Genomic DNA, 8,962 nt, shown 5'->3' with positions numbered 1-8,962 from the left:
GTTAGATGGAAATAACTGTGATTATGTATTGTTCATACTAATGAGAAATAGCAAATGAAATGTTTACAACCTCAAATCTTAAGAATTAGTGAGTTTCAAACAAGATTTGATATGTAAATGATTTCCTTTTTTTTCTTTAACCTAGGAAGTAACAACCTTTCCACATGATCATTTGGGAATATAATTTTGTATCTTGGATTCTCACTGTCTATTTGTATATCAATGAATGGTGCTCACAGAACACTCATATACTTATCTGATTTTGTAATTTTATAATGTTCAGGTGAAATGCCATCCAGATATTTCAGGTATGGAAACTCAGTCATTCATTTTGTCAGTTATCATATTTATATATTAACTGGATTTATATTCCAGAGACTGTTAGACTCTGAGAAAAGCAAAATAACAGAGAATCATCTTTGACTCTAGAGATTTAACAAAAATGACCATGCAATAGGATATCTGTAAAAACAGTAGCATGCATGAGATGTGCTAGAAATATATAGGAGAGAGAGAAAAATCAAAGTAAGCTCAAGAAAGGCATCTCACTGGGCTGGCTGGTGGTTGTGTACATGGTTGAGAGCACATTTGGGTTAGGCTACTATAAACCAGATTTAAAAGTAAGGGTCCAACCAAGGTAACTAAGGTGAGAGTAAACATATGGAAATAATGTTTGGTTTTTAAAGTATTAAACAATTATTTACTTTGGGAACATATTGCAGCAATTCACAATATAAACAGGTCAAAATGAAGAAGGTATGTGAGTACCTAGTTAAGATATCCAAACTAATTATTAAATTTCAATGGAATTTTATCAAAAATAACTACAAAAAATAACAATAGGATTTTTTTTAAATAAAGAAAGAAAACAAGAAGCTTGCAGTATAAAATTTTGAAACACTATGAAGCTATCACAGTAAAGCAATGTGGTTCTGAAACAGAAAGAGCCAAGTCAATAGGACAAACCTCCAAATAACAACCACAAAGGATCAAAAAAAAATGTCACAGGTAAAATTCAATGGTGAAGAACAAACTGAAAAAGTATACTTATCACATAAAAAAGAGAGTATATTTTTATATATTTCATTTATTAATGAGAAAGATAGGAGGAGGGAAAGAACCAGACATCACTCTGGTACTAGTGCTGCTGGGGATTGAACTCAGGACCTCCTGCTTGAGAGTCCAATGCTTTATCTACTATGCCACCTCCCGGACTATGAGAATATATTTCTATCTTTAATAAGTAATATTTGCTCAAATTACATAAAGTAACCCTGAAAAAGGTACTAATTATTTTCAAAATGTTAATATCCCCCAATAAGTACATGCTTACTGGATATGTACAATTTTATTTTTATATAGAAAATAAAAAATTGAAAGAAGAACATCCCATTTATACATACTAAATTAAAAAACAAAAAACTAGTCATTAAATGTGTGGGAAAATGGCCACCTTAAGTGTGAACTTAAGAGAGTGGTCAAATCTGAAGAACAATTTTGATAATGTGAACAAAACCGACAAACCTTTAGCCAGACTCACAAAACAAAAAAGGGAGAAGACCCAAATAAATCGGATAGTAAATGAAAGAGGAGATATCACAACAGACACCGCAGAAATTCAACATATCTTTTTGGTTGGGTGTTATGGAGTCCTTGGGGTATATCCCCAGGAGAGGAATTACTGTATCATATGGAAGGTCCATGTCTAGCCTTCTGAGAGTTTTCCCAGAGACACACCCTACTAGGGAAAGAGAGAGGCAGACTAGGAGTATGGATCGACCAGTCAACGCCCATGTTCAGCGGGGAAGCAATTACAGAAGCCAGACCTTCTACCTTCTGCAACCCTCAATGACCCTGGGTCCATGCTCCCAGAGAGATAGAGAATGGGAAAGCTATCATGGGAGGGGGTGGGTTATGGAGATTGGGTGGTGGGAATGTGTGGAGTTGTACCCCTCCTACCCTATGGTTTTGTTAATTAATCCTTTCTTAAATAAAAAAAAAATAAAAAAAAAAAATAAAAGAAATTCAACATATCATGCGAGGCTTCTATGAACAACTATATGCAGTAAGGATCCCGGTTCAAGCCCTAGGCTTCCCACCTGCAGGGAGTCGCTTCACAGGTGGTGAAGCAGGTCTGCAGGTGTCTAACTTTCTCTACTCCTCTCTGTCTTCCCCTCCTCTCTCCATTTCTCTCTGTCCTATCCAACAGCGACAACAGCTATGATAACAATAGCAACTACAACAAGCACAACAAGGGCAACAAAATGGGAAAACTAGCTTCCAAGAGCAGTGGATTCATAGTGCAGGCACCAAGCCCCAGCAATAACCCTGGAGGCAAAAAAAATAAATAAAAATAAGAGAGAGAGAATGGTGAATTCAGAAAATGGCAATGTTTCTGATTCTCAAGCTTTTTCACCAAAATATCTTCATTTTAGTAATTAGGTCTAATCCTTTACCTAGATGTCTTCTGACTCTGACATAGATCTGTACCAGATTATGTCTCATAATCTCATGTAAATAAAGAAATAAAGCAAATAATCCTTTGCAATGACATCATCATTACCAAGGCCACCTTAGAAATTTTATCTGAAGCTCGATTTTCAGCCATGGTGATCCTCTTACGAGAGATAATGAGATTTTCCTTGAGAGCTGTCCCAGAAGTTCATTGAATTTCACAGTTTGCTAGAGTTGATAATTGGTTATTCTGATGTTTACTGATTCCAATATAATTAACAAAACTGGTGTATACCACAATACCTACAATTTAAAAAACTGTAATTGTAATTGCCTTATGCGTTCTACCTATACTTTAGCTGAATCTACCAATAAAAAGGCTTAGTAATTATTGTGATGCCATTGCAAAGAAAGTTATTATTATCCTTACTATTATTGACTCCAGGGTTATTGCTTGAGCCTGGGTGTTAGCACTATGAATCCACTGCTCCTGGGAGCCATTTTTTCCCCATTGGGTAGGACAGAGAGAAATTGAGAGGGGAGGGTTAGATAGAGTTCAGAGAGGAAGAAAAGTCAACTGCTGACCTGGTTGACCACTTGTGAAGCGACCCCTGAAGGTGGGGACCTGGGGGCTTGAACTAGGATCTTTACTTGGGCCCTTGCACTTCGTACTATGTGCACTTAATCTGGTGTGCCACCGCCTGGCCCCTAGAAAGTTCTTTAAGTTTGCTTGTTTATTTATTTATTTTTACCATCAGTGGGGGTTCCTCATGACCAGTTCTCCATTAAGAAGTCCAGTTCCAAAATTCCATTGTAAGGATCTTACATCTAAAGTCATTCCTATTGCCATGTTTCTTGACGTGTTTCCCTAGATAACAGAATCTAAAACAGAGGCATATGTGTATGTGCTTTATTTGGAAAAATTGAAGTAAGGAACACGGGAAGAAGAGGAAAATAACTATACAGCCTGCTTGCTAAATCCTGTGGCACCATCTGAGAAGCCATATGCAATTCAATATTGGGTTTGTCCATACTGGAAAAGAAGTGTTAAGAATATATCTAAAAGTTTTCATTCCAATTGGTCAGGATCTCAGTGCTCATGAAGTGTGGGCATCAAGTGTTTTTCTGGAATTAATAGCTTGGAGTCATTGAAGAAATCCTGTGATGGGAGGCGAGAAGCTCATCACAGTTACTTGAGGTAAAGTGCTACCTGGCTGTGCCTTTGTGAAGGTAATTAGATTCTATGTAATGCTGGTTGCCAATACTATAGTGAAAAGTGGATTTAATACATCATTAAACAAGTGAAAACTATGTGAATTCTATTCAGTCCAGGATGTTAAATACATTTTGGTTTATGCTCAGCAATGAAATACTGACTCTAACAAAATCTCAATAAAAGATGGATATGTGTGGAGTTGTACCCCTCCTACCTTATGTTTTTGTTCATTAATCCTTTCTTAAATAAAAAATTAAAAATAAATAAATAAAATAAAATACTTGTACTCAGAAAAAGATGGATATATAATGAAAATTAAAAAAAGAAATAAAAGAAAAAAGAATATTAACAAGTTTCAAATTAGAAAATTTGAATATATTTGCAAGTGATGACCTGATTTTATAGTTAATTCTGTTTTATATAAGTCAATAGTTATCTCATTCTTGACTAAGATGTATGGACTTCTTTTATGATTTCTTTTCTTTAAATTTTACTAGTGATTTAATATTTATTTACAAAATTATGAGATAACAGGGATACAGTTCCACACTGTTCCCACCACCAGAGTTTTGTGTCCCTAACCCCTTCTTGGAAAGCTCAGTAGTTTTCCCAAGGTCACAGACATGGGTTGACTATTATTTCTATAAAGAGGTCTATTTATTTGCCCATTTTATCTATGGTCCTGCTTTCTCTTCTTCTAAATGCCATTCCTTTTTTTCTCTTCTATCTATGAGTGATGATGGAATTGGAATTTACAGCCCCCTGGTCATCTTCCTCTAACATTTCTTTCCATCTGGCGATATGAACCAAAATTCTTTACAGTGTGCAGAAGGTGGAGTTCTGGCTTCTATAACTGCTTTCTACTGGACATGGATGTTGGCAGTTCTACCTATACCCCCCCCCCCCCAGTCTGTTTCTATCTTCCCTAGTGGCATAGAAATCTGGATAGGTGAGGTTCCTGGACACATTGGCGAAGCTGTCTGCTCAAGGAAGGCAGGATGGAATCATTGTTATTATCTGCAACTTGATGGATGAAAGGTAGTAAGATACAAAGCAGGACAAAATGTTTATTAAACAGGAATAGAGCAGGTGAGAATAGGGATTTTAGGGTGGAAAGAAGCTAGGAAATCTATTTTAGGTATATGACTAGGGGCCCATTACCAGTAATTTTTGCTTGAGCTTACCAGCTAACATAGAGGTGGACTAAAAATATTGTCTGGGAAGGTGGTGTCAGAGTTGAGAATACAGCTAGAAAACTGGACTAGGGCAGAGAGAAGCTCCCAAACTTGAAGAAAATATATAAATACACCAATTTCTGTGAGAGAGAGCATATGTTCACACGTATCTGAAAACAAGTGCAAAATATATACCTGAAAGCAGAAGTACACTAGAGTTTGCAGTGAGTACCCCCATAACACTTCCTCTCCACTATTCCAAGCTTTGGGTCCATGATTGCTCAACAATTTGTTTGGCTTCGTATGTTGACTCTCTTTTCAGTCACCAGGTTCCAGATGCCACCAGGATGCTGGCCAGGCTTCCCTGGACTGAGGACCCCACCAATGTGTCCTGGAGCTCAGCTTCCCCAGAGGCCCATCCTACTAGGGAAAGAGAGAGGCAGACTGGGAGTATGGACCGACCAGTCAACGCCCATGTTCAGCGGGGAAGCAATTACAGAAGCCAGACCTTCTACCTTCTGCAACCCACAATGACCCTGGGTCCATGCTCCCAGAGGGATAGAGAATGGGAAAGCTATCAGGGGAGGGGGTGGGATATGGAGATTGGGTGGTGGGAATTGTGTGGAATTGTACCCCTCCTACCCTATGATTTTGTTAATTAATCCTTTCTTAAATAAAAAAGAAAAAAAGAAAATATATAAATACAATGAACTGTTTACCTCATCGATCTCACCCACAGCCTGTATCTATTCACATTTAATATAGGAGCCTGTGTAACCTCCAAGTCCCTGCCAGTCTGAGCTCGCAGTCCATGGTCATAGCTGGAAACATTCTAGGCTGCACTCATTTCAGGACCAGTTCTTTGAGAGGCAGAGTAATCTGACTTAGCCTCCCTTTGAAGAGTGAGGTAGTCCCTACTTTTGCTGCATTATAGTGACGGCAAAGTCCTAGAGAGGCCCACAAGAGGGCTTATGATGATGTTTCTGATGGGAAGTGACCAGTGATGGTGGAGAGAAGGGTCTATCTGAGGTCAAGGGCCATCATATCTGTGTGGGAATCAAAGGATTCCTTCAGTAGGGCCCCAGATGATGGGGTGGCCTGGTATTAACCAAAAAAAAAAAAAAAAAAAAAAAAAGCCACCGTTAAGTGATCCAGTCTCTAGCACCTATCCAGATTTTATAGTCTTTTATTTATCTGTGGAGCTTAGATTTTTCTCCCAGTTGTTAAAGTGCTGAGTGTCGTTTGTTGTAGCTAAACTGGGATTAGGTTTACGGTGTCTGGAGTATGACTTTTTTTTTTCTATTTATCTTGTTGTATATTCTCTTACAATTCCAACAAGGCTACAGAAGACCTTCCTTTCCTTTTAGAAATTATTTTAAACTCTCTGTCAGTGGAAAAAATCCAGTAATAGTGATAGCAATAATAATTATTGTTCTCTATTTCATTTTTAAATTTTTTTCTTTATAGATATCATAGGTGCCATTTAGAAAATAATGAATATTCCTCTAGATGATGAAAGCCTCAATTTCTGAACATTATTATTATTTTTAATTTATTATCATTATTTATTGGATAGAGACAGTCAGAAATCAAGAGGGTAGGGGGAGACACAGAGGGATAGAGAAAGAGAGACACCAGTAACACGTGGGGACCAGGGCCTGGAAACCAGATCCTTGCACATTGTAACATGTGCACACAATCAGGTGTGTAATATATTTTAATTATTTTTATTTTATTTTAATGAGAGAGAAAGGCACAGTGAAAGATCACTGCACTGCTCATCTTTGGCTCAGGGGATTGAACCTGGGACTTCGGAGTCTCAGACAGGAAAGTCTTTTGTATAACCATTATGCTAATTCCCCAGCCCTATTTCTGAAAATTCTTATCATTAACAGTGCCCATTGTATTAACTTGGGTTGACAAAACAAAATACCACACATTGGGTGGATTAAGCAGTAATTTATCTTTTGGAGGTTATGAAGTTCAAAATCATCACGGTGTCATCCAGTTAGAGTGCCTAGCAAAAAGACAGTTCTCTAAAAGACTGCCTTCTTCCTATATCCTCAAATAGTAGAGAGAGCATAGAAGGAAAGCAAATTTTCTATAAAGACACTGATCTCATCAAGATTTCATTCTTATGATGTGATTAAAACTAACTGCCATAGACCTCATCTTCAAGTGCCATCACATTGTGGATTATAGTTTGAACACAGATATTAGGAGAAAGGATTCAGTTCATGACTTTGATATTATATATCACAGGCTAAGATGGAAAGTAGGAGGGACTTGATTCAACATTCAGTCTTTTACATAAAATTAGTGAGCCTTATTATAGACTTCTGAAAATGATGGTATTATTTTATAGTTAATTTCTTATTCTTTAGTCATTGAAGTTCACGAGTCTAAAAGAAGCTTTTCAAGGACTGGTAAGATAGTTCACCCACACAGTTTGCTTGCTTTGTCATTTATGTGATCCATGTTAAAACCTGATCCCCCACCCTGTACAATGGAGGAAGCTTCAATGCTTTGCTATCTTTTCTTTTCTCTCTCTGCCTCTCTCTATCTAACTATATCATAGACCCCAGATCAGTGAAATCCATGACAGAAATAGTAAAAACAAACAAAAGAATCTTTTCCAATAATGTGTTTGTTTCAAAGTGTAAAAAATAAAAGTGAGGACAAAATAATGGCTATAAATATAACAATAACGATGGCTAGCACTTACATTGCTCTTATAATTTGTTGTGCATAGTACCAATCACTAAAAAGCTATTAATTTATGAGCGAGAGAAAGTGAGAACCTGGGTAATACTCTGGCACATGCAATATAATGGATCAAACTTGGGACCCCATGCTTGAGAATCCAACATTGTGTCTATAGAACCACCTCCCAGGCTGCTATCCTGTCACATTTTAATTGTTAACATATTAAGCCCTGGGGGTCCGGCGTAGCCCTGGGGGTCCGGCGGTAGTGCAGCTGGGTTAAGCTCATGTGGCAAGAAGTACAAGGACCTGAGTAGGGATCCCAGTTCAAGCCCCTGGCTCCCCACGTGCAGGGGAGTCACTTCACAAGTGGTGAAGCAGGTCTGCAGGTGTCTATCTTTCTCTCCCCATCTCTGTCTTCCCCTCCTCTCTCCATTTCTGTCTGTCCTATCCAATAACAAACGACATCAATAAAAACAATAATAACCACAACAAGGCTACAACAACAAGGGCAACAAAAGGGGGGGGGGAATGGCCTACAGGAGCAGTGGATTCATGTTGTAGGCACTGAGCCCCAGCAATAACCCTGGAGGCAAAAAAAAAATATATATATATATATATATTAAGCCCTTACTCTACTCCTTTAAGTGTTACTAATATTCTCATTTTATAAAGACACTGAGGCAAGGAGCTTAAATAATTTGTCCAATAAGTAAGTGTGGAACTGGGTTTGAAATACAGCTATCTGGCTCCAGAGTCTGTACTCTTAAGCAGTGCACAAAGAAAATAATTTTCAGAGTTTCTACTTTTATTTCTTTCTAACTCCTTTGCCATTGCTCCTTCCTTCCTTCCTTCCTTCCTTCCTTCCTTCCTTCCTTCCTCCCTCCCTCCCTTCCTTCCTTCCTTCCTCCCTTCCTTCCTTCTGTCCTTCCTTCCTTTTCCTTCTTTCCTTCCCTCCCTCCTTTATTTCTCTTCCTTTCTTTTTTCATAAGGTTTCTATGATCTCTAGACCAAATGAGACTCTAAAAATAACAATTTTAATTTTCAAATTGAGGGCATGATTTCTAAATGGACCAAGTTATTTTTGTGAACCCTACATAAAATTCAGGAACAGAACTTTGGGAAGGAACATCCAGATGGCAGTAAATCTTCACAGTTCAGTAATTAAGCCTTTTGAGAATGTTACTGTTATGGAGCCACTGCCTGATTAACTGTACAATATCAATTATATCAAATGGCACTACTTTAATTCTGTCAAAATTTGGAGAAGTCTGACATGCTGACACGAGACTCTGAAGTGTGATAATGAGCTGCCAAGTGTCATAAAGTGCCACAGGGGTGGAAAACACCCTTGCTTTCAGACTTGAGGTGTTTTTTTTTCTCTTTCTTTATTCACATTAGAGTATGCTTTATT

This window comes from Erinaceus europaeus, chromosome 7 (genome assembly GCF_950295315.1).
Source record: "Erinaceus europaeus chromosome 7, mEriEur2.1, whole genome shotgun sequence".
Taxonomy (NCBI): Eukaryota; Metazoa; Chordata; class Mammalia; order Eulipotyphla; family Erinaceidae; genus Erinaceus; species Erinaceus europaeus.
The sequence above is the reverse complement of the archived record's forward strand: the minus strand, read 5'-3'. Positions refer to the sequence as shown.